At 36.0% G+C, this 22567-nt stretch overlaps 1 long non-coding RNA gene across 1 annotated transcript in view; it reads left to right on the top strand.

Annotated features, from left to right (window-relative positions):
• Positions 1-16046: 16046 nt before the first annotated feature.
• The window catches only part of LOC128648057 (uncharacterized), a 97193-nt gene continuing 90672 nt past the window's right edge, over positions 16047-22567 (top strand). Inside the window, exon 1 of the long non-coding RNA XR_008400488.1 lies at positions 16047-16105. This is a non-coding gene — a long non-coding RNA (uncharacterized LOC128648057). The remainder of the gene's footprint in view (positions 16106-22567) is intronic.

The following is a 22567-nucleotide window of genomic DNA, read 5'->3' as shown; positions in this document are numbered from 1 at the left end:
ATTCATCCTAGCAAATATTATTTTAATGATTAAACCATTCTAACCTTTGAATGATATGGTTAGTATTTTTATTCAGTTTATTTAATATTCTGAAAGGCTGAGTGTATTCCAACTGCTGCTGCTGCCTTTTTTAGACATTAAAAACGTATTTGAACTTTGTATGTCAATTTGGATGAAATTTTTCATGGGACTATAATGCAACATTTATATTTTTTGCATATGGCATGTTGACAGGCAGCAATGTGTTTTACAAAACGCATTTTAAAAATTATATAATTGATGAGTTTTGCAATTTTATCCTTTCTTTGTGTCAATTTTAATTTTAATATAAGTTTTATTCTATAAAAATACTGCATAACATTTATGGATACTAAAGTTTAACCTCATAGCTGCAAGAAGTGTCTGCCAAGCATTGCTATACATTAAAAAAACGCACATGTTTTTTGTTGTTTTTTTTTTGTTCTCCGTTGCAGAAGTTTTTTTGTTCTCCATTGCAGAAGTTTTTTTGTTCCTGTACTGAGAAAAAAAAAGTTTTTTTGCTTGTGAAATATGTCACAGACAACCAATAGGGCAGTGGGAGATTTATGTATCAGCCAGTGAGCAATCAGGCTGTAAGGCCTATTTGAAATTTCTATTTCAAAATCAAAATAAACACCTTTAACAACTTTCTTCCATGCAAAACATTTAAATGATAGGGTTTTTTTATGCATTACAAACAATTTAGATCTGAGGCAAATAAAATATTTAAAGGGACAGTCAACACCAGAATTTTTGTTGTTTAAAAAGAAAGATAATCCCTTTATTACCCATTCCCCAGTTTTGCATAACCAACACAGTTATAATAATACACGTTTTACCTCTGTAATTACCTTGTATCTAAGCTTCTGCTGACTGCCCCCTTATTTCAGTTCTTTTGACAGACATGCAGTTTAGCCAATCAGTGCTCACTCCTAGGTCACTTTACGTTCATGAGCTCAATGTTATCTATATGAAACATGTGAACTAATGCCCTCTAGTTGTCAAAATGTATTCAGATTAGAGGCAGTCTTCAAGGTCTAAGAAATTAGCATATGAACCTCCTAGATTTAGCTTTCAACTAAGAATACTTAGAGAACAAAGCAAAAATTGGTGATAAAAGTAAATTGGGAAGTTGCTTAAAATTGCATGCTCTATTTAAATCATGAAAAAAAAAATTTGCACTTGACTGTCCCTTTAAGCTAAATCCAAAATTGAAAATTATGTTTCCTGTTTCAAGGGCTGTTTCTAGCATTATTTAAGAGGAATCATTGTTTTGCATGAAAAAGCGTTAAACTGTCTTCTTTTGTTTTCTTTAAAAAAAAGGGCATTTCAAAATATATTCTTCTTTTTTTTTTTTTTTTTTTAATTTTAATTCATCAGTAGGTCCTCAGAATCTTGTGAAAATTGAAATAACAATGGAAGCTTAGGAGAAAGTTCACATTTTAGTAGAACAATGATCCATAGCACATGGCAAAGCAACGTTGAAATGTGAATATCCTACAGCGGCCCTGTCACAGTCCTGATCTAATTTTTGTTGAGAATCCATCGCATAATTTGAACATTTCTGCACACAAGCACCACCAAATCTTATAGCAAAGCTGCTAAGAAAAATGTGCAAAAATTACTCCCAGACAGTGTGCAAAAAGACCAACAGGCCCATTTATCAAAGGGCTTGCGGACCTGATCCGACACTGCGGATCAGGTCCGCAAGACCTCGCTAAATGCGGAGAGCAATACGCTCTCCGCATTTAACATTGCACCAGCAGCTCACAAGAGCTGCTGGTGCAACGCCGCCCCCTGCTGACTCGCGGCCAATCGGCCGCCAGCAGGGAGCTGTCAATCAACCCGATCGTATTCGATCGGGTTGATGTCCGGCGATTCCTGTCCGCCTGTTCAGAGCAGGCGGACAGGGTTATGGAGCAGCGGTCTTTAGACCGCTGCTTCATAACTTGTGTTTCTGGCGAGTCTGAAGACTCGCCAGAAACACGGCCCTTCAAGCTCCGCACGGAGCTTGATAAATGGGCCTGTTAAAGTGATTGTAAATTTTATTGATTATATAAACAATATTTGTAATCACAAAGTAAATGATGGGCACTTTTATTCATGAAATGCATTATAAATGCTAAATTATTTAAATAATACCCTTTCATGTTTTTAGAAATTGTGCCGTTCCTCCGCCTGTAACGCATACTCTATTTCTCTGTGCAATAATGATTCAAGCTGTAGCCAATCGTATTTGTATTATAACGCATGCACAAACAAAACTAGGGGCGTTATTATTAACTTGCTGGACGCCAAATAGGCGCAATACGATTAGCTACAGCCTGAATCGTCATTGAACACAGAAATAGAGTGTGCGTTATGGGCGGAGGAACGGCACAATTTCTAAAAACATGAAAGATTCATTTGAAAGTGCCTATCATTTTACAAATATTGTTCATATAATCAATAAAGTTTACCATCATTTTAAACCTGTTATTATAGGAAAAGGTGGCTTGACTAAATATTAATATGAATACTTATGCAATCAGTTTTAAATATATACTCAGAAATACTTAATTTGAGATTTTAAAAATCATTTGTAATTTTAGAGGGTCTGAATACTTTGGCAATATACTTTAGTTTCAAACAAGATATTTGCAATTACATTTCCTAGCCCAACGGAAATGCATTTCACTAATCCTGTATCAGACAATCCATCTCTCTCATCTTTCCTAAGCTGATCACTTTTAAAGTAAAGGTATTTCAAGGGTAGGAGATTATTGTAGGTAATTGGACAGTCATTACCACAAATACCAATAGTTATGATTGTAAAGCAGTTTAGAATCTGTTTAAGAAAGAGTTATTGTTTTTACTCTTAAAGGGACACTCAAGTCAAAATTAAACTTCCATGATTCAGATAGAGCATGCAATTTTTAAACAACTTTCCGATTTATTTAATTAACAAAACATGCACAGTCTTTTTATATTTACACTTTTTGAGTCACCAGCTCATACTGAGCATGTGCAAGAATTAACAGAATATACCTATATGTATTTGTGATTGGCTGGTGGCTGTCACATGAGACAGGGGGAGTGGAAATAGACATAACTGAAATTTGTTAGAAAAAAAATCTACTACTCATTTGAAGTTCAGACTAAGTTCTATTACATTGTCTTGTTATCGTGCATTTATTTATTATGCAAATCTAGTGTATTTACCGGTCCTTTAAGACTCTTCTTCTATGGTTTCTGTGTGAATAAAAGCAGACTATATGACTGTAGTTGCACTCTATTGTAGATACATTACATTTAAAGGGACAGTCTACACCAGAATTTTTATTGTTTTAAAAGATAGATAATCCCTTTATTACCCATTTCCCAGTTTTGCATAACCAACACAGTTATAATAATATACTTTTAACCTCTGAGATTATCTTGTATCTAAGACTCTGCAAACTGCCCCTTTTTTCAGTCCTTTTGACAGACTTGCAGTCTAGCCAATCAGTGCCTGCTCCCAGATTACTTCACGTGCACGAGCACAGTGTTATCTATATGAAATATGTGAACTAACACCCTCTAGTGGTGAAAAACTGTTAAAATGCAATCTGAAAGAGGTGGCCTTCAAGGTCTAAGAAATTAGCATATGAACCTCCTAGGTTAAGCTTTCAACTAAGAATACCAAGAGAACAAAGCAAAATTGGTGATAAAAGTAAATTGGAAAATTGTTAAAATGACATGCTCTATCTGAATCATGAAAGTTTATTTTGGCCTAGACTGTCCCTTTAATGAAAGTGAAGATGCATTTATAATTTTAATGACATAAATCCATTGCTAGCAGATTTCTCATAACTAAATAATACATTCAGGAGATTGGTCTTCCAATATGGATGCTTTTCTTGTAATTTTCTTGATATTCTGTATTCTAGAAAAAAGATTTTATGGCAACACGTTTTTTGTACCCTTACCATAGATACTGAGGCAATACCTTGGAAGTTCATACAATTTTGTCTTTGCTACAGTCATTCTGCTTCTTTAAAGGGACATGAAACTCCAATTTGTTTTTCATGATTCAGATAGAGCATGCAGTTTTAAATAACTTTTTAAATGTATTTCTGTTTTTTAATTTGTTTTGTTCACTTATTATCCTTTGTTTAAAAGCATACGTAGGTGGGCTAACGAGCTGTTGATTGGTGACTACATATATGCCATGTGTTATTAGCTTACCCATGTGTATTGCTGTTTCTTAAACAAAGGATACCAAGAGAACAAAGCAAATTAGATAATAGAAGAACAAATGTACAATTGTATTTTTAAATCGGAATCATGACAAAAAGAAAAACTGAGAGTTTAATGTTACTTTAAGGCATGCAAAGGGTGAAGTGTGACGAGCAGAAATCTATACTTCTGCCTAGCTAAAATGGACTTGCTTGTCATATCTGATCCATCTAAGGCCATCATTATTAGCTTCTTACATAGATCTTCAATCGTTGGACTTTAAACTCATTCTCACTACCATGTCCTTACTGAGTCCTTGAGTCTCAAGGATAAATGCTTTTTAGATAATATGAAATTTACTGAGTATCTGTAATAACTAAAGCATATTGCATGAAGTGGGCATTTTTGGTAAATGCTGTGAATACAGAAATACTTGTATTTCTCTGCAGATTTTAAAGTCTTGGTTTATTCCTTGTAAGTTCTGCCAAACTATGCATGTTTTTTTTTTATGGTGCTATTGCCTCTCAGAGACATTTTTGTGGTAAACTCTATTGCCTCTCTGGGGTCGATTTATCAAAGGCTTTCGCCAGCCTTCGACCCCCTACGACTGCAGATTCTCACAAGAGAACTTGCAGACCGTATTTAACAAGCAGCGGTCCTCTTAGGTGGCAAATTTTAGTCTCATCTGACTAGGGGGATTGACAGCTCCTGCCCGCGCGTGATTGGATGTGTGTGGGCTAGGAGGGGGCGGGATTGCACGTGAGCGCAAAATAGCACTTGTGTGCAATGCTGAATTCCGGGAGCATAATTCAGCCCGCCAGAGACAAGTTGCGGCGGACATGTGCGCCCCTTTCTGCCTCAGCTTGATAAATCAACCCCTCTGTCTCTCCAAATATTCTCTTGAGTGGCATTAAACAATAAGGGACAATGTACTGTAGAATAATAATGATAATTATTATTATTATTATTATTATTATACTGTATATAGCACCAACAAATTCCACAGTGCAGCCCATGGGTACAAAAGATAAAAGTACAACAATGATACAATCATTTTTAATAAGACAGGACAAAATGTAATAAATAAACGTGTAATTGTTGGAGAACAAATTGTTTTCTCTAAGCAACAGATAAAGGGCAAATGGTACGGTGCAGGCTCTTTGAAAAAGTTATGACTCATAAAAATAGTAGATTAATGGTGCAAACATCCAGCCCCACACCAAGAAAGGGAATTAAAGGGACAGTGTAGTCAAAATTCAACTTTCATGATTCAGATAGGGCATGCAATTTTAAACAATATTCCAATTTACTTTTATCATCAAATTTGTTTTGTTCTTTTGGTGTTCTGTGTTGAAAGGTAAACCTAGGTCAAACTGATTTCTAAGCTTTTTAAGGCTGCCTCTTATCTCAGTACATTTTGACAGTTTTTGACACTGCTAGCTCTTGCGTGCCATATAGATAAACATTGTGCTCGCTCCCATGGAGTTATTTATGAGTCAGTACTGATTGACTAAAATGCAAGTCTGTCAAAAGAACTAAGAGAAGGGGGCAATCTGTAGAGGCTTAGATACAAAGTAATCACAGAAGTAAAACGTATATTAATATAACTGTGTTGGTTAGGCAAAACTGGGGAATGGGTAATAAAGGGATTATCTATCTTTTAAACAATACATAATGTTATTAGACTGTCCCTTTAAGCACTCATATTAGAACAAGTTACAACTCATTAGTTAATAGTTAATTTAAACCATATCAAATTGTTATATAATTACATAAACTCAAATTCCACAGTGCAAAAATAACAATGTGCATAAATACAGGTGGCCCTCGGTTTACAATGGTTCAATTTGTACCGTTTCAGAATAACAACCTTTTATTCCAGTCATGTGACTGCTATTGAGAAGCAGTGCATTGATTAAAATAGCCAGTAGGTGGAGCTGTCCGCTTGTGTTGCAGCAAAGTCAAGCAAGCTGAAATTAATAAGTTTAACCAGACCTGAGCTATCGAGCAGATTTCAAAAGAACAAGATCTTCCTGTCTATAAAATCAGTCCAGATTGGAATGCATAGAAAGAACTGTTTGCAGAAAAATGCAAGTGAAGTCTGTGTTGTGTGATTATTTTATTAGGTTTATAATGCTGTTTAGCAAATGTTTTTGTTCATTTAACTTAGTTTAATTATATATTCTGTGTTGGGTGATTATTTTATTAGGTTTATAATGCAGTTTAGCATTTAAAGTCTTCATTTCAAAGCTTTAAAAATAATGTATTAGGTGTTACTTATGACAATTTTGAGAGGGGCCTGGAACCTAACTCCCTCACTTCCCATTGACTTACATTATAAACTGGGTTTCAATTTACAACGGTTTCGATTTACAACCATTTCTTCTGGAACCTAACCCCGGCGTAAACTGAGGGCTACCTGTACTGTACATAATGATACAAATACACTTAGGCTAAAAGACCAATTATACAGAAGAGTGACTATTGGAATCCCTTGTACCAAAGTCTATAGACATATCATTTGGACAGGCAAATTTATCACAGACAATCTCTGCCCTGTTCAATTTATATGTCTGTAGTGTTTATCGTTCTCTTCCCTGTACTGACAGACCAGCAGTCAAAAAAAAGAGAAAAAGAAAATCAAAAGTCAGTACAGGAATACAATATTATTATAGTTAAATACATTTTATTAAGAGCAACACATTTCTTGACCTTTCCTCTTGCTTTTTCATCAAGCTGTTTATGCACTTTGATTTGCAATGCTGTTGTGTGTTTTTTTTTTTTTATGTTTTCATATAGAATTTGAAATTATGTCTCCATTTATGTGGAAAAAAAACTGTCTGCCCAAAATCAGATATTACAGGCACCTTCATATTTGGGACCTAAACTATTTGTTTTAGATTTTAAAAATAATGCATGTTATTTTTTATTTTTTTTATTTATTTCTTTCTTTTTTTTTTTTTTTTTTTTATTTACTCCAAGCATTCATTAATAAATATATAGAAATCTGGTCTCAAGAAATTAAAATGCTATTGAAATAACAAATAATTGCTTTACATTATACTAGGCAGATCAGTCTTTCACCCATATGATCCTCTTTCTGCTGTAGTATAGCTCCTTTTTTCTTTAGGTATTATTTGTTGAAAGCTAAACCTAGGTAAGCTCATATGCTAATTTCTAAGCCCTTGAAGGCCGCCTCTTATCTCTAATGCATTTTTGACAGTTTTTCACAGATAGGCCGCGCTAGTTCATGTGTGCCATATAGATAATATTGTGCTCACTCCCGTAGAGTTATTTATGAGTCAGCACTAATTAGCTAAAATGCAAATCTGTCAAAATAACTGAAATAAGGGGGCGGTGTGCAGAGGCTTAGATACAATATAATCACAGAGGTAAAAAGTATATTTATGTTGGTTATGCAAAACTGGGAAATGGGTAATAAAGGAATTATCTTTTTTTTTTTAAAACAATATTAATTCTGGAGTAGACTGAAATTTGGCCCTCACAAGGATGTCTAGGGCTAAAGGAGTGCATGTCTTGCCAACAAAGGCATGCAGAAATAGCACTGTCTCACCATTGTCAGCTAAATCTGAGCTCCTACAGCCTTAGAAGCCCTTTGTGAAAGACAACATACCGGGTAGTGCAGCCATTGCAAAGAGGTTGAATTACCTTAAAGGAACATGATACCCAAATATTAAATCACTTAAAATTGATGCAGCATAGCTGTAAAAAGCGGCTAGAAAATATCACCTGTACATCTCTATGCAAAAAAGGAAGATATTTATCTAAGTATTCACACCCCATTGTAAAGATACTTTAAGCAGACAATCAGAATGCTAGTTCCAGGACTTGCAAGGGAGTGTGCATCTTTCATGTGCAGGCACAGTCATGTTATTTTCCTATTCAGTTTAAGGAAGTTTACTATGAAATCTCCCAAGATCACAGCAAAGCAATGCATGACATCACCTTTGATGCTGATTGGCTTTTTTGTTGTTTTGTTTTTTCTTTTCAACTTGCAGCTAGACAGCAGCTGAAGTATAACTGTTTACAGAGCACTTCAGTATTGTGAGCTAAAAAAATAAAGATGTTCAGGTGATATTTTCATGTCCGCTTTTTAAAGTTTTTCTGCATCACTTTCAAGTGATTTCAAATGTGAGTATAATGTCCCTTAAAGTGATTGTAAAGTTTAATGACTTAAAGCCTAGCATTTAAAAATACTCTTAAAAACAAGGGCATTTAAAGTCATTTAACGTTACAATTACGCTTCTTTTTTAAAATACTTACTTTTTTGTTACTGTAAACTTACCGCAAATCCTCTGCCTGCATCTCCTTCAGTATTTAGAAGATTGGTGACGATCCAGCTTCCTCCAGTCATTGTATGCCTCACAAGCTGAACACCAAACTTGGTACACAACGATTGGAGGAAGCCTGATTCGTCATTGATCTGCTCAATACTGAAGGGGATCGGAGGGAAGTTTACAGAAACAAAACGGTAAGTATTTAAAAAATGAAGCGTAATTGTAAAGTTTAATGACTTAAAGTGCCCATGTTTTTAACAGTATTTTTAAATACTGGGCTTTAAGTCATTCAACTTTACAATCACTTTAAGGGGAATATTTATCAAAGTGCGAGCGGACATGATACGATGTTGGGTTTAAAGGTAACACTAGTAATTCCATCTTTTGTTTCATGACAAATTTTATACAGTTGTAAAATGTGTAAAACAGGTATGCATGCATATACTAGAGCTACATCTATATCTAGATATAAATAGATATTGTTATATGGAACAGAATAATGAAAGCTAAAGAGAAAAGTATAGAGGAAACATATAGGGCAGGTTAGGTAAAAAAAAATGAGAAAAATAATATCTGTAATATTTTTTATATATCCATCTTTGCATACAGTACATTTATGCAGTGTTTACCTGTTTGTTTTTTAATCATACTGTTCATATGAAACCAAGTTGGTAAAAAGTTTGATGAATTGATGCATAGGCTTCTGAAGTTATTTTAGATTTGATTGATTTCTTTTTATTTGTGTATTTTTTGACTTGGCAAAGAGAGGGCAGTAGTGTGTCTGCACTATGAATATATGTTTAAAAATGGAAGTTTGGTATAAAATTGATAGTCATTGGGATGGTTTGGATTATAGTCTTAGATGTATATCTGTGACGGAACCCCGGCTACCCCGACTGGGTAGCTCCACCAAAAGGGTCCTGCTTCCTCCCTGCCGACTGCAGCTGTGTAGCCGCCAAGTGATTGTAGCCCACACCTGATGAATACCGGCTATCCTTGACTGGGTAGCTCCGCCAGAAGGATCCTATGTAGCGAAGAAAGTGATTATAGCAAGCCCACCCCCCAAAGTAAGACTAGTATTCAGGAGCTCACCCAAAGGTAAAACAAGAACTGATTTTATTGTGAAACACACACTGCTTATATACACATTCAGAAGCTTATCTTATCCCAAGATCTCCCGCCATTCCCACCCCTCCAGACAGTCCGGCGCCTCCATAGGAGCAACAGTCCCATAGAGTCCCCATAGTACTTAGGTCGCAGTTTCGGGGTGATCCCGGGGGTGCGGCAGTGTTATTGGAAAGCCCTCGGTCCCCAGATGCCACAGTCCAAAAAGTGGCAGGATCTGCTACTGGGGACCAGAGTTACAGCCTGGTAAAGATATGGAGGTGGCAGTGTCCAAAAACCCTGTTTCCCAAGGGAGCTTCCTTCCGGTAATCACCCCACCTCTGGTCCTCCCTAGGGGCTACCAATCCCCAAAAAAGCGGAGCGACCTGGTGTAAAAGTTAGTGGGTGTCCAGGGTGATGCGGCCGACCGGCAGTTCCAGGAGCCCGGCCAGCCGAGAAGGGTTTTCCTGGTCAGAGTTCAGCTCTTTCCTGACAAAGTACACATAGCAAAACAACAGATAGCAAGAGTCTGGGAGATTCTGTATGCCATGAAAGGGCCAAATCCAAAGTAAAAAGAAATTAGCCAGGTAGTAAGGGGGTGGGGATAGACCTGGAGGTCTGTTATCCGTGACGATATCCATTTCTACTCAAACAAGAATATGTTTAAACTCCACCATTCATCTTTAGATATAACTATGTATTATATTTCACCTTCAGTAGCAAATAGATTCTATTTTCAAAGAAGAAAATATTGTAAGAAATATGATGATCTAAAATGATAGACATAGAATTACTAATATTAGTTTATCTACAGTAGAATTGTAACATGCATAAAATAACTTATGCTGTAAATTAAGCTAATGTATTTCTAAATCATGAGTGTGCCCTGTTAATTAAGAGTGTGGGAAGGGTTGTTAAAATTGCAGGTCAGCCTAAGGAATAAACACTGCACTTATTCACGTAATTTTCAGCTACTTCATTTCATTGAACCTTGAAAGATAGGCTTATAGTGATCAGAACATATCTTGTTACATAGCTTCTCTAGTTAAATGAATGCTAGATGCGTCATTAAAATGTTATCATTCTGTAAAAATGCTTTTAAAAGCAGTTCTCGGTTTATGAAACTCCTTGCATACAAACAAATACAATAGATTTCTCATATTTGTTTCCCTAAAAAAAAATATCAAGAGCATTCCATTCAGTAATTTCACAATAAATTATATTTTTCTTCTTTCTGTTAAGCAAAAAAACTATCTGAATTAACCGCAACTGTAAAAAACACATTTTCAACAATACTTTATTAACAAAATGCCAAGATTGTGTATGCAAATCTACCAGTGCATTCTTTTTGCATTGATTATATAAAGCAGCTGGCATTTCTACTTGAAGATTCAGTTCATTGTACCTAATGGCTGCATGCATATTTTATGAATTTTAAAGGGAATATAAGCTGTGGTGAATATTTCAAACTGTTGTGATTTCCCAGCCCTACTTTACTAAATAGCTTTTAATGGTTTTTAGATTTGCTACGGCGGCACAGTTTGGAAAAAATGCTCTCTACAGTTATTAAATGGTAGTCCTTGTGTTTTTTGGAAGCGCTTATTATCTTACTTATTTTTTCAAGTTAAAAAAAGTAAATGAAATACTCGGACAATAAGGTGTACCAAATTACATAGCTAGGACTGACAATTAAATCAATTATTTGACAAAATACTCATTTCTCCAGCTAAAGCTGTGTAAGACATTGTCACATAAGCGCTTAATCAAGCAGGAACAATCATATTTCAGTCATGAAATGATTGTGTGATTATGTACTTTATTAGTGTCTCTCTGTACAGTATGGGCTTTTTATTGTTTTTTCTGTTATGTTGCTGTAAAACCTTCTTGATTTGATCGAAGTCAAGTACTGAGGCTTTGATTACCTTTCATACAATCACAAATATTTGTAGCCCGGAGCTTCATATGGCTTTTTTAGATGATGTGTACTATTCTTTATGTCACTAAATCCTTTTCTACACAGATTTTCTAAATGTAGTACTGCATCCTATGCAAGTTGTATTAACATATCACAGCTAAGGTTTCATTTTAATTCCATTTTGCTGTGAATAGAAGCAGAGATAGTTCTAGTATACACAATACCAATACTGCAGTAATTTTTGTCGAAACACGTTAGCATTTTATATATATATATATATATATATATATATATATATATATATATATGTGTGTGTGTGTAGAGATATATATATATAAAAACACACATATATATATTTACATATGTGTGTATAATATATACTGTATGTATATACAGGGACTGCAGAATTATTAGGCAAGTTGTATTTTTGAGGATTAATTTTATTATTGAACAACAACCATGTTCTCAATGAACCCAAAAAACTCATTAATATCAAAGCTGAATAGTTTTGGAAGTAGTTTTTAGTTTGTTTTTAGTTATAGCTATTTTAGGGGGATATCTGTGTGTGCAGGTGACTATTACTGTGCATAATTATTAGGCAACTTAACAAAAAACAAATATATACCCATTTCAATTATTTATTTTTACCAGTGAAACCAATATAACATCTCAACATTCACAAATATACATTTCTGACATTCAAAAACAAATCAGTGACCAATATAGCCACCTTTCTTTGCAAGGACACTCAAAAGCCTGCCATCCATGGATTCTGTCAGTGTTTTGATCTGTTCACCATCAACATTGCGTGCAGCAGCAACCACAGCCTCCCAGACACTGTTCAGAGAGGTGTACTGTTTTCCCTCCTTGTAAATCTCACATTTGATGATGGACCACAGGTTCTCAATGGGGTTCAGATCAGGTGAACAAGGAGGCCATGTCATTAGATTTTCTTCTTTTATACCCTTTCTTGCCAGCCACGCTGTGGAGTACTTGGACGCGTGTGATGGAGCATTGTCCTGCATGAAAATCATGTTTTTCTTGAAGGATGCAGACTTCTTCCTGTACCACTGCTTGAAGAAGGTGTCTTCCAGAAACTGGCAGTAGGACTGGGAGTTGAGCTTGACTCCATCCTCAACCCGAAAAGGCCCCACAAGCTCATCTTTGATGATACCAGCCCAAACCAGTACTCCACCTCCACCTTGCTGGCGTCTGAGTCGGACTGGAGCTCTCTGCCCTTTACCAATCCAGCCACGGGCCCATCCATCTGGCCCATCAAGACTCACTCTCATTTCATCAGTCCATAAAACCTTAGAAAAATCAGTCTTGAGATATTTCTTGGCCCAGTCTTGACGTTTCAGCTTGTGTGTCTTGTTCAGTGGTGGTCATCTTTCAGCCTTTCTTACCTTGGCCATGTCTCTGAGTATTGCACACCTTGTGCTTTTGGGCACTCCAGTGATGTTGCAGCTCTGAAATATGGCCAAACTGTTGGCAAGTGGCATCTTGGCAGCTGCACGCTTGACTTTTCTCAGTTCATGGGCAGTTATTTTGCGCCTTGGTTTTTCCACACGCTTCTTGCGACCCTGTTGACTATTTTGAATGAAACGCTTGATTGTTCGATGATCATGCTTCAGAAGCTTTGCAATTTTAAGAGTGCTGCATCCCTCTGCAAGATATCTCACTCTTTTTGACTTTTCTGAGCCTGTCAAGTCCTTCTTTTGACCCATTTTGCCAAAGGAAAGGAAGTTGCCTAATAATTATGCACACCTGATATAGGGTGTTGATGTCATTAGACCACACCCCTTCTCATTACAGAGATGCACATCACCTAATATGCTTAATTGGTAGTAGGCTTTCGAGCCTATACAGCTTGGAGTAAGACAACATGCATAAAGAGGATGATGTGGTCAAAATACTCATTTGCCTAATAATTCTGCACTCCCTGTATATATATCCACACACACACACATACATATATATACATATATATATATATAAAACACACACACACACACGTATATATATATATATATATATATATATATATATATATATATATATATATATATATATATATATATATATATATATATATATATTGAACTATAATTCTGTTTGCTTTTATTTATTTATTCAGTCTTTACTCTTTCTCGTGTACATTCAATGTAGAAAAAAATCTACGGTTTATTTTTATTATAGTGGTTTGAGCTATACTATTATGATGATGATTATTTGTATGTTAATATGTATTTCAAATACCATATAGTATCGCATTAACCTTGTCCTAATCTTTAAACTTTCACTGCAAGTTTTGCTCTGTCTTAGTAGAGTTCTAACTTTCACAGACACACTTATTATTTATAAACCTTATTTATGAGGTCTGTTAGAGCAGAACTACATATAAAAAAAAAATCTGTCAAATGCTTATCAATTTCTTAGCTCATGATAAAAGAATATAGTGGAACAGAACCTTTCATGTGATTCTGTGAAATTGCAAATTTAGGTTTTGTTAAATTTGACTCCATTCAATTCTGATTTCAACTAACAATCTCTATCAAGTCACGGCTAATAAACTGCAGTGCAAAAAATGCAGCAAAATTGACTTTAACATACCTAGTACACCAAGCAGAAACTCATTCATGTCATCTCCATCATTTCATGTTGAAAAAATATGCAGGAAGGAGACAGATTTTTAATTTTTTTTAATGTACCGTGCCAAGTAACTAAACCAGTAATACAACAGAAATGACTAAGCAACAAGAGTGGTATTCTACAATTTATTATGCTCTCCATTTTCTATTATAATTGAATGGTTGAGTTTGCTCTAAAGCAACAGTGCCCCCAAGTGGTCATTTATTATATAGATTTCTTTATGCAAATCCATTGTTCTGTTTTTACATTGTGCTTAAAGATTGTTAGAATAAATAATTATACATATCTATAGCAAATTTTGACACAGTGTTATCTCAGTTGGAAATTGGAGTTATTTCATGGGAAAGATACATATTAAAAAGCTATCATATATTACACAGAAAAGCGACGTGAAGATGTTTGCAAGCTTATGAATAAGTAGCTTTTCATCTATTTTCTTACAAACATGTGAGAGTTTTATGAAAAGCTACATGCTGTGCGCTTCCAGCACAGAGGACAATTCTGGGCATTAAAGAACAGCAGTAGGCACAATGTCAAGCTCATTTCATGGAGCTCAATGCTGAAATTTCTAAACGCAGCAGGGCTGCAGACAGTGAAGCAATCTGCTATTCATTTTCCCCTGAATTCCTTCTCTGCTTTCACCCTATCCTCAGTACATTCGTTTAGGACTCAATAACTCATACATAATTCCATAAATAAACCAGGATACATAGACTGCTTCAAAGTCAATTAATGTCATCAATATTATTAACAAGGCTTATTTTTAAAATATGAGAAATATCAGAATATCAGAAACACACATTATTTGCTTGAGCTGTACATTATAAAGCTAAGGTCATTTATGAGTACATTCAAGTTGCACATTTTTTTTTTTTTTTAATTATATGAAATAAAGGATAAATCAAGGTGAATTTACAGCGTTAGATGATGCAAATGTGTTGCTTAAAATATACAAAGCTGTTGGCTATATTCTGTTATCGTTATTTTCATGTTATTAAGGGATTGGATAGTTTCCTTTTGTTAATTTATTTATCAGATGGATAAAATGTATATAATGTGGAAATAAATAGATTCAAGATTTTTAGAAATAAAAAAAAGACAGTTTATAAATTCTCTCTCTAGTATTAGAATTCCCAGTCTCTGTACAATGAATTATTTATCTACTATTAGAACTCAGTCTATGTAGTTGTTGCAGGGGCATCTGTATTGTGCCACCAATCAGCAGCAACTGAGTTCTAGATATGCCTTTCAGCAAAGGATATAAAGAGAATTAAGCAAATTAGATAATAGAATTTAATTAGAAAGTTTTTTTAAAAGTGTATGCTCTTTCTAAATCATGAAAGAAAAAATATGGGTTTCATGTCCCTTCAAGCCTAAATTCAAAATCGATATGCTGCATATTTTCAAGTGTATTTGCTTACAATTCATATCCATTTCAAGCCATCCACATATTTTCATGCTTATTTAAAAAGAAATGCAATAGTATACGCTTCCCCTAATGGATATATATTGCTCTCTTATAGTAAACTTAGCAGCAGATGTAAAAAGCTAAGTCAAATCCTTGTATATTTGCTTTTCAACTGTTTTCAACAGTGTGTATTTTGTTATTTAAAGGGATAGTAAACACTTTAATATTTAATATATGATGTTTAATTATGAGTATTAAAACAACTTTGCAATATAATTATTTATGTTTCACCCTTTTCTTGTAACGCAGCTCTACAAATTGTTGATTTTCTAACTCTCAGTACTTGAAATGCACACTGCAGACTTCTCAAGGCTAACCCTGAATGTTCAGTATCTTTCCCCAATTGGGTTTAACTGATAGCTGCAAAACAGTGGACTTTGTGCAAAGATTATGACCATGACTTGTTATCTACAAACTAAAGCCTGGATTTTTCTCCTCCAAATAAGGCACGCGGTGGGTATAGTTTGGCTATTGAAAAACAATTGTAGCAAACAACATGTTCATCTGATTACAAATGTTTAGATTGGCTAATATGTTATTTTATAGCAGCACGACAAAAAAGTTTTGTAATTACAAGGTGTTTATCATTTTAATGAACATGAGTAGATTTTTTTTTCTGTGTGTGCTGCTGTGTTGGCAATTTTTACAAATCCCCCATGTTGAAGGCTCTGTTTTGCAGTGTTGTTGGTGCAAATAAGGCCAACCTTGATTCTTGTGTTTGTTTTTGTTAATAACAATAGTATATAATACACTTAAAATACATCCAGTAGAAAATGCACATGCTTACATGCTTATGACAGCACATACCTATTATTATTTTTTTATGCTTTGCGTGAATTTGAAGATTGGGTGCACATATTCTTTCTCAAGGTTACATGTGACTATATTAGGCTCCAGATGGATCTCCCCTGAATTATTGACTCTGTAGTATTCACACCCCATGGTAGTTATGCATATGGGTTAAGATGTTGGCAAGGTCAACAATGGGTGCTTCTTTCTACTGAGTGTTAGATCTGCAAAGCTGTCAAGCCATGTACCGAAGATAATTAACTTTAATTCTGATCAGGAAAGAGGGGCAATGACGCTGCGGCATTGTATGCTCGAGGAGCAGCACAAAATAAGCTGGACCGAGGAGAGAGGAAGATGGGATAGTGCCTTTCAGTAAAGCCCCCTCCCCAACCCTTCTCAAGGCAAAGGAGAGGGTGAAGTTAGAGAAGGGAATCACCCGTGCTGAAAGCTTTCTCTCCCGGGCTCCATGTACTAAGCAGTCAGCGAGCTACCCGCAACAAATCTCGCGTCAAAATTCGCAAAATGATATGTACAAAGCCGTCAATTATGTTAAAACTCGCATCTTTAAAATTGCGAGCGTACTTATCCGCCAAACCTCGCTACCGCTCCATTTTTCACTGTAATTAGACACATTTGACCACCAACTCGCCAAAAACGAATGTACTAAAAAATCTATTTGTCCGCTCGCTACAATTTCCGCTCCCACCTCGTTATTTTTGCCTCGCCACCTTTTAGGTGGCGGGCAAGGTACAAAACAATAGGAAAGTCAATCTAGACGCCAGTCTAGACATATATAAAAGGCAGTAATATCAGCATTGTACTTACAGCATAACTGGCGTCTAATTTGTCTCTCATTTCCATGTACATAAATTGCGCCCAATTTGTCGACTGTAATTAAAGAGTAATCTATATTTTAAATTTGTATTGTATAGTTGTCAATCTTTATAATTATTTTTATATTAATATTTATATATTATCAGATCCAGATGAAGCCATATCCAAATTGTAAATAAATATTACAAAAATAACGCTCTGTTATCACTCTTCAAAAAATTTTGAACAATAATAAAGTTATTTAGATAAGTTGAACTTTTATAGGAGCAAAATTCTATTCCCGTGACTACTATGATGTTCGTGACACCTTGCATGTCACGTGTTAATAATTGGCCAGACAATTCAACTGAAAGTTAAGTACATCAGCTTAGTCGCGGCGAGCGAGGCGTCAAATTTATCAACAATCCGCAACTGCTCGCGGCGGGCTAGACTTGTCTATTTATTGGGGGAATATTAGTACATAGCGACAGCGGACACCATTTCGCCCGCGGCGAGTAACGGCGGGTTTATCCGCGTCTACAATGACGGATGAATTGACGGCTTAGTACATGGAGCCCTTAGACTCAATATTTGTGAAGGATCATCTCCCTGGGAACATTGAATACAAGATGTAACGGTCCCTTTTCTATTTTTGATGTTGGTTACATCTATTTGTTGGACTTTAGTAGCAAGAAGTCCCATTGAATACAAGTCATTTTTATTTATTGTACCCAAATATAATGGGAGCATAGAGGAAAAAGAACAAAAGAAAAGAGGAAAATAAAAGAAGAGGCCTATTTTGTTTAAATTAAGGAAAATCTCTTCATAAAGTTACGACATATGAGAAGGGACATTGAACTTTGTCTATTGTGGTAAGGAAAGCCTCTTCATATAGCTGTGATATATGAGAAGGGACATTGTATCTATTGTCTATGAGTAAGGCTCGCATGTAGCCGAAACGCGTAAGACAATCCAGCTATTGCTCTTATGATTTCATTTTTGTTTTAACTTCACCATTTTTTAATGGTTTCCAATAAAGCTAGACAAAGAATTTTATCGAATTGTGCCTGGAGACTCGCCTGGTTTTTTGTGTTTTGTTACATTATATCTATTGTGTGCACTAAAGAAATGTGTGTAGTATAACGTACAAACTGAGGTGAGAGCATCACATTTATGGATTATATTCAGCAATATGGAAAAGGACCTCATACTACTAGGGTTAATCTCTCTGCTCTGTGAGTGAGTTTGGATCTTTTAAACAATTATTATTTTATTTTTTTGCACTAAATCTACCTTTTGACGTACTGCATAGAGAGTCTATAAGTAAAATCTTTCATTGAGATTAAGAGCTAATTTTTTTCTCTTAATTTTCCCAAATTTATCTTTATGTGCCAAATAGTCTATAATCATCTTTTTTCCCCCTACTATTTTAGTAGAATCAATTACTTTCCATTTTCAACAGTTTTATAAATTGCTTTTTATTATTAATGTGGACTAAATATCTCCCTCTTTCTTTTCAATATTGTATAGTGCAGAGTAAAGGAAGGGAGCAGGAAGGAACTTCAGGAGGACAAGAAGCTCCCAGCTAGATTGAAATATCCAAGATAATTCGCAGGGCAAGTCTCACTCTTGCCACCTCACAATCCACATCCCGGAGTGGAGACTGGGAGGCGGATTTCTTAAGTCGTCAGACTTTTATCCTGGGAGTGGGAACTTCATCCGAGGTCTTTGCCGAAATACTTCGTCGTGGGGCAAACAGAGATAGATCACATGGAGTCTCGACAAACGCCAAGCTTCCTCTTTTACGGGACCAGATCCAGGGAACAGACATCTATAATGCCTGACAGCACCTTGGGACTTCAAGGATGGCTACTTGTTTCCACCCTTCCCGTTGCTTCCTCTTTGATTGCCAGAATCAAACACAGAGAGCAACAGTGATACAAATAGCACCTGCGTGGCCACAGAAGGACTTGGTATGCAGACCTGTGGACATGTCATCCTGTCCCCCTTTGGTCTCTACCTCTGAAACAGGACCTTCTTACAGGCCTTCACACATCAAAGCTAACTTCTCTGAAGCTGACTGCTTGGAAATTGAACGCTAGATTTTATCAGACGTGGGTTTATTCAAGTCTTATTGAATACCTTCAATACAAGGCTAGGAAACCTGTTTACCGAGAAAAGAATTCACCAAAGATAAGGCGAAAATACCATATTGGTGTGATCCAGTTACTCTTGGATAATTTGATTCCTAGATAAAGTGATTATCTACAAGAAGGAAAGAGAAAAAGGGTTTATCTGCTAGTTCATTAAGGACAGATCTCAGCTCAGACCCATTCTTTTAACAAACGCTGTCAAATTCCCCTGACTCCAGCTTTTTGTCGGGCTTGGAAGCCTGTGTTAAAACTGTTGCTCCACATGGAGTTAAACCTTGTTCTTAATTGTACAGGGCGTTCCTTCCTTGAACCCTTCATTCCATTGATAAAGTTTGTTATTTTGAAAAGTTCATTTATATGGCTAAATCCTCGGCTCAAAGAGTCTCTGAATTATCAGCCTTACATTGTGTTTCTCCTTATTTTGATTTTCATTCGATAAGGTAGTCCGCTACTGAAACCAGGGATTCTTCCTAAGGTAGAATACTAACAGTAAATCAATCAAGGAGATTGTTTTTCCTTCTTTAGCCCAAATCCTTCTATCAAAGAAGGAACGTCTACTGCACAACCGGATGTAGTCCGTGCTCTAAAATTTTACTTACATGCACTAAGAATTCGACAAACTCTTCTCTGTTTGTCATTTACTCTGGCAGAGGAGAGTCAAAAAGGCTTCGCTTCCTCTCTTTCTTTTTGGCTTCGTCATAATTCGTTTACTTATAGACTGGACACAGCCTCCTGAAAGAATTACAGCTCATTCTACTAGAGCTGTGGCTTCCACTTGTGCCTCAAAAAGAGCCTCTGTTGAACAGAGTTGCAAGGCTGCAACTTGGTCTTCGCTTCATACTTTTCCAAATTTTACAAATATGACACTTGCTTCATCGGAGGCTAATTTTTGGGAGAAAGGTTCTTCAGGCAGTGTTCCTTCTGTATAAAGGCCTGCCTATCCCTCCCGTCATCCACTTTTGGCTTTGTATGGGTATTGCCAGAAGTAATGAGAACCCGTGTACTGATCACACTAACAAAGAAACATAATTTATGCTTACCTGATAAATTCCTTCTTCTGTAGTGTGATCAGTCCACGGCCCGCCCTGTTTTAAGTCAGGTAAATATTTTTTAATTTATACTCCCAGTCACCACGTCACCCTTTGCTTTTTCTTTCTCGTTGGTCCTTGGCCGAATGACTGGAGTGACGTAGAGGGGAGCTATATGCAGCTCAGCCTGGGTGAATCCTCTTGCACTCCTGTTGGGAGGAGTAATATCCCAGAAGTAATGATGACCCGTGGACTGATCACACTACAGAAGAAAGGAATTTATCAGGTAAGCATAAATTATGTTTTTTTTTACCATCACAATAATTTATTTTCACATCCAGCTGATAATGATTTTACCTTCATTTCAAAAACACATATTTCAATATCAAGAATTGACTTGTTTTCTCAAATTATTTTGCCTAAGGTCTTGGATATAGAAATATTAGAATTCCCATTATCATATCATGCTCTTATTTTTTCTCTGGGTGAACTGCATAAATTCAAAATAAATATTTTTTATCCAAATTTTTTATAAAAACTCTGAAAATTTTAAGACATATTTAAATAACCATTGGGACGAGTATGATTTTTTTTTTTTTTGCATAATAACTTTCAATTATTTTGGGACATAGCAAAGTTAACTCTGAAAGCTGATATTTAATCCTATATAATCAGACAAAAAATAATAATCTACAAATGAAGGAAAAACAACACAGAAAAATTAACTAGTAAATATAATGACTTTCTCTTGGAGGAAATAATAAGACTATAAAAGAATATTTTGATGCAAAAATTTGAAAGATTTCATAGGTATAGTAATAGATTAGGGAAAATGTTGGCCAATATAATAAAGACACAATGGAAAAATATAATTTCTGCTATCTGTACATGAAGAGGATTTGTCAGAGATACAGAGTGTATACTTCAAAGGTTTGTAGACTATTATGAAAAATTATATTCTTCTGAAATTCCAAGAAATATAGATATTAAACATGATGTATTTTGGAAAAAAAATGAAATTCCTAGATTAACAAATTCCCAATTGCATATATGGAATTCCTTAGTCACTAAGGCCTAGATTTGGAGTTTGGCGTTAGCCGTGAAAACCAGCGTTAGAGGCTCCTAACACTGGTTTTAGGCTAACTCTGGTATTTGGAGTCACTCAAAAAAGGGTCTAACGCTCACTTTTCAGCCGCGACTTTTACATACCGCAGACCCCCTTACGTAAATTGCGTATCCTATCTTTTCAATTGGATTTTTCTAACTCCGGTATTTAGAGTCGTGTCTGAAGTGAGCGTTAGAAATCTAACGACAAAACTCCAGCCGCATGAAAAAAATCAGTAGTTAAGAGCTTTCTGGGCTAACGCCGGTTTATAAAGCTCTTAACTACTGTACTCTAAAGTACACTAACACCCATAAACTACCTATGTACCCCTAAACCGAGGTCCCCCCACATCGCCGCCACTCGATTAAATTTTTTTAACCCCTAATCTGCCGACCGCCAACTACGTTATACTTATGTACCCCTAATCTGCTGCCCCTAACACCGCCGACCCCTATATTATATTTATTAACCCCTAACCTGCCCCCCACAACGTCGCCGCCAGCTACCTACACTTATTAACCCCTAATCTGCCGACCGCAAAGCGCCGCTACCTACGTTATCCTTATGTACCCCTAATCTGCTGCCCCTAACACCGCCGACCCCTATATTATATTTATTAACCCCTAACCTGCCCCCCACAACGTCGCCGCCAGCTACCTACACTTATTAACCCCTAATCTGCCGACCGCAAAGCGCCGCCACCTACGTTATCCTTATGTACCCCTAATCTGCTGCCCCTAACACCGCCGACCCCTATATTATATTTATTAACCCCCTAATCTGCCCCCCTCAACGTCGCCTCCACCTGCCTACACTTATTAACCCCTAATCTGCCGAGCGGACCGCAGCGCTACTATAATAAAGTTATTAACCCCTAATCCGCCTCACTAACCCTGTAATAAATAGTATTAACCCCTAATCTGCCCTCCCTAACACAGCCGACACCTAATTTCAAGTATTAACCCCTAATCTGCTGACTGGAGCTCACCGCTATTCTAATAAATGTATTAACCCCTAAAGCTAAGTC

Source organism: Bombina bombina, chromosome 2, assembly GCF_027579735.1.
Source record: "Bombina bombina isolate aBomBom1 chromosome 2, aBomBom1.pri, whole genome shotgun sequence".
Classification (NCBI taxonomy): domain Eukaryota; kingdom Metazoa; phylum Chordata; class Amphibia; order Anura; family Bombinatoridae; genus Bombina; species Bombina bombina.
This window is presented reverse-complemented; position numbering and strand designations above follow the sequence as displayed.